Here is a 4742-nt window from a genome sequence, read left to right as displayed (position 1 = left end):
AACGCGTATACCAGTACACTATGTATGTACCACTCCCCACTGCTCTCAGACGATGAAACACGGAACGCCACGCGTTAGTGTAATATGATTCATAGGGTGTGGCGCGGCAAATTCAATATTTTGACTTCATTAAAACTCATAGATGGCGTGCTTTGGGGTTAATCACACCGGTCAATTGTAACAGGTGAGGTATAACAAGTGTTTTTATTTTTCATTTTGTTGTCCAGCAATAATAACCATTTTTTTTTTTAACACTGAAGTCAATCTGGATGCAACAAAACAAATGATTATTGATGACAAAAGCGAGAAAACAAGCGACTGAAGCAGCATTTTCACTTACCGGTGGCTATTGGCAATCAGAAAAAGATGAAGTACTCATGAACACCAAACTTATTTTGGTTTGCAAAGTCGAAGTCGCCCGTTAATATATATATATATATATATATATATATATATATATATATATATATATATATATATATATATAATATACTACATATATTAATATATATATAATATATATATTATATATATACACTGTATATATATATATATTAATATATAAATATATTTTTTCGATATGAATAATTAGAGTATCATTGTGCTGCAGTATGGAGCTGTAAACAGCTGTCAATAACTAAAAGTATATTATTGTCTATTTGTTTAGTTTGTCATCATCAATATTGTTTGGTATCTCTAGCCAACGGAAACTATTATACTTCGATGAAGTGAAAATAGTATCAAACTAGAAATGTCGCTACATGGCGACTGGTATGCCTCCGCCATAATGCATGATTCTCCTAATAGGTCTATAGTACATGTGGGCAATGTTTGATTACATTTCCACAAAACTTGGAAGATGTTAAAATGACATGTATGTCACAAGTGTCTTGAATGTTCACCCTCCTTGACCTAGGCTTAATTGGATGACTGAGAGAGAATGTATTTAGGATTTTAGGACCTTTACTTGACTTTGACCCTTTCATAAGTTTATGTATGGAGTAATTTTCAAGGTACGGAGAAAAAGTGCAATTTCTGTTTTGAACAGACTTCTAGTAAATTGTTACCATTTTTATCTGACATTTGACCCACGACCTTTGACCCTAAAATTCATAAGAGAATCACTGTCAGGCAGAACATGCATACATATACTAGTACTAAGTTTCAAAATAACTTGAGCCATTTCCGAGATATGGAGGAAGAAGTAAAGTTCAGCACTTTCACTCGATGTTTAACCTTTTGACTTTTGACCTTTTTGGCAAAAAAAAAAAAAAAAAAAAAAAAAACTTCCCAGAGAATCTCTATTGGGTTATGCATGCATACACCAAGTTAAAAAAAAAACCAAAATCTGCAGGCATTGCATAGAAATGAGGGAAGTAGTAACATATTTAAGTGCTGCTCTTCACCTTTAACCCCTGCCCTTTGACCCTATGAACCCAAAATTCCCTAGATAATCACTGCCAGTCAATACATACATATATGCTATGTTCCATGAAGATACCTTGAACCATTTCCAAGAAATGGAGAAAAGGTGAAATTTTAAAATTGTAACTTGACCTTTTGACCTTTGACCTTATGACCCCAAACTTTCACAACAAAATCTTAATTGGGTAATACATGTATACCCTTAATAGTTTTGAGGAAATCATCTTTAGGTATTGCATAGATATGGGGGAATAGTATACTTTGACCACTTGACATTGACCTTTGACCTTGGGCATGTCCACCCTAAAGTTGGTAGGCACAACCTCACCCCCTAATACATATACATGCCAATATCAATTAGGAAACATCAAAAGGTTTTTTTTTTTTTTTTTTTTTTTTTTTTTTTTTAGTTATGCTGTCCAAAAAATTCATTACGGACGGACGGACGGACGGACGGACGACCCGATAACATAATGCCCCCGGCACCACTTCGTGGCGGAGGAATAAAAAGATAACCATACTGTCGACAACCAATCGGCAAATAAACCCCAATTTTTTTGATAAAAGAGATAATAAATAGGCGACTCCTCTCAAAAAGGTTTGCAGAACATTGGTCTTCAACTGGTTGACAAATGGCGACGTAGTGAAGACCACTCGAAACTGGCTGCTGATTATTTGCTGATTTTCAAATGTGAAGTCACGTGGACGCAGATGCTCTCGAGAAAGGTGGTCTGTAGCAATAATTGTTATACATGAAATCTGGTTTGGCATCTACTTGGCAAATGGTCCGCGATCAATCTTTTGTTTGGCAATTGGTTGGCAACTGGTTGCCGAAAAAAAAAAAATAAAAAAAATAAATAAATAAGAGATTAAAATAATATGTATATCGTATATATATATATATTTACCAATTCAAGGGCCAGATATCACTGCAGTCCAGTCCTACAGAGGTTAGCAACCGCTGATTGCCAACCATTTTTTTTTTTTGACTAACTAAAGAAGAAGAAAAAAAAAAACACTTTTACAGGCCAGTTTTGGTCGGCAAATGGCTTTCAATGCAATATCGATAACTCCTAAAACCGGTCGCCGACAACAAAAAAACGAAAAACAAAATCACTGGCACACACAGACACACACACAAATAAAAATTAAAACAAAACAACATCAAAACTTCTTGACGACCTGTGACATCCAAAAAACGACCAGTGATTGCAGAGTTCGTAGAATGGTCGGCAAGTGGTTTAATGAGGTACACGTACACTCTATAAAAGTGCGTATTGAGGAACAGACACAGAGACACACATACAAAATCATGCACAAACGCACACACAAACAGAGGTGTCCATGAAATGATGTTACGAAACACACACACACACATACACAGACACTCCTTAACTCAACAACAGCTTCCAGCTCTTAAACACGCTGAAGAAATCAACGAGTCTAAACTTTTCTTGATGTTCATATAAGAACGAGAGACAGTTTATTACACTGTATCTGACATTAGGTCTTCAGATGCATATCATAATCCACAATGCAATTATCACACATGGACCACAAACACTATGAACATCTTCCATACTCTATAGCTACTGGATTTCTATATACAATGCAATTTCAATGCAATCACAGTATCAGAACAGTACCTCCAATGTAAAGTTGACTTTTGAGGTCATATAGGAACAAAGGGGGTTCTGCAAGTTAATTTACTATAAATTCCCACCAACAAAAAACCCAACACAACACTCTTCTTAAGTCCGACTATCAACAGCCTCCACTAATATAGTGAATTGATATCACACATGAATTTGCGCTCATAAGTAATTGAAATGGTAATTTCAATTAACTTGGCTAATGATGGCTGGTTGGTTTGGGAAGAAATTTCCCAATGTTTAAAAGGTATATTCCCTCAAAATACCTGCATTAAAAAAGGGATACTGTTTTTTTACACCTTGGTGGGCTTTGGGTGCTGATTGACACAAGAAATCTTACAGTATTTAGATACACACTGTCCAAAGTTTCTGGTGCAGAAAGGGTCAAGCATATATCTGAATACTGACCTTTAGCGCTGAGGAATCAAGCAAGACCTTTTGCATGTTTTGTTCTGCACACATCGGAAACATACACGGTTTGGCACATGTATCTAATAAACATGCAGCAGGCATTGTGCTGTGTTACATCCAATTTGAGGCTTCCTATTACTCACGTAATATAGGGAAATCAGGTGATGTACTCAACATAAGTTCTGTCAGTACTATCCTATTCAGAAATGCTTCTGATGCTGGTAATATGTTGAGAAGATGGCACCAAATAATACTGTTTTGACAATTAAAACTTCACACAATGTTGCTGCTTTATCTAGACTGAATGAGAGTTTCTAATATAGGAGCACAGCATTGTGCTCTGTACTTGAAGTCTGCTGATCAACTGATTCCGGTCCTCAATAATATTATTACCTCTACACATGTCAACTCTGGCATTCCCATGAGTACTTCTTGAATATAAAAGCAAAGCTAAAGCTCCAAAAGATTTCTTTCTTTTCCTTTGGTCATGAGTACTGGATATTAACTTGCACCAGAAGACTACGAGGCTACTACATCTTGTATGATTAACAAAGGAAGGCGATGGTGATTCTGAAAATCACAACAGAATGGAAATTTGAATCACCAGCAATTTCACCCACATGGCCATGATTTGAGACTGCAAAGTTATAAAAATAAGTAAATAGCAGTCAAAAGCTGGTGTCCTCTACATTGCTATTGAAATATTTGAGTGAAAAAGAAGAAAGAAGCATCTTCGATTCTCAGTCTTTGCTTGTTCTTCACAGTAGGAGCCATTGAGCATTGTTGTTGTTTTTTTGGTCTTCTTCTTCAGTACACTGATCAAGGGTACACTGTATAGTAGTACAACTCAGTCTCTCAATGTGAACTGCACATAACTATATCCACATCTTATTAATTCATTAAAAATGATGAATTGTGCCTAATCTTATGTGTACAGAGCACACCAATTTCAGAGTCAAGCATCTTATTCCTTCATATTCTAAGTATGTTTTAACATAAGCATATATAACATCTAATTTTTGACACATTGAAATCATATTCATAGATTATTTAGGAGGCAGTACACGATGTATATAATTACCCCAAAATTATTCAATAAACAAAGTAAAGGAAGTGAGTAGCATGGGGGTAATTCACATGTCCAAAACATAATCACAAAGACACATTCTACAAGGTCTCACAGCTATCGTGTTTTATGACTATGCATCAAAATGTCTCTTTCTTCAGCAGATATGGACACATAAGATCCTTCCT

The sequence above is a fragment of the Diadema setosum genome, chromosome 15 (genome assembly GCF_964275005.1).
Source record: "Diadema setosum chromosome 15, eeDiaSeto1, whole genome shotgun sequence".
NCBI classification, from domain to species: domain Eukaryota; kingdom Metazoa; phylum Echinodermata; class Echinoidea; order Diadematoida; family Diadematidae; genus Diadema; species Diadema setosum.
This window is presented reverse-complemented; position numbering follows the sequence as displayed.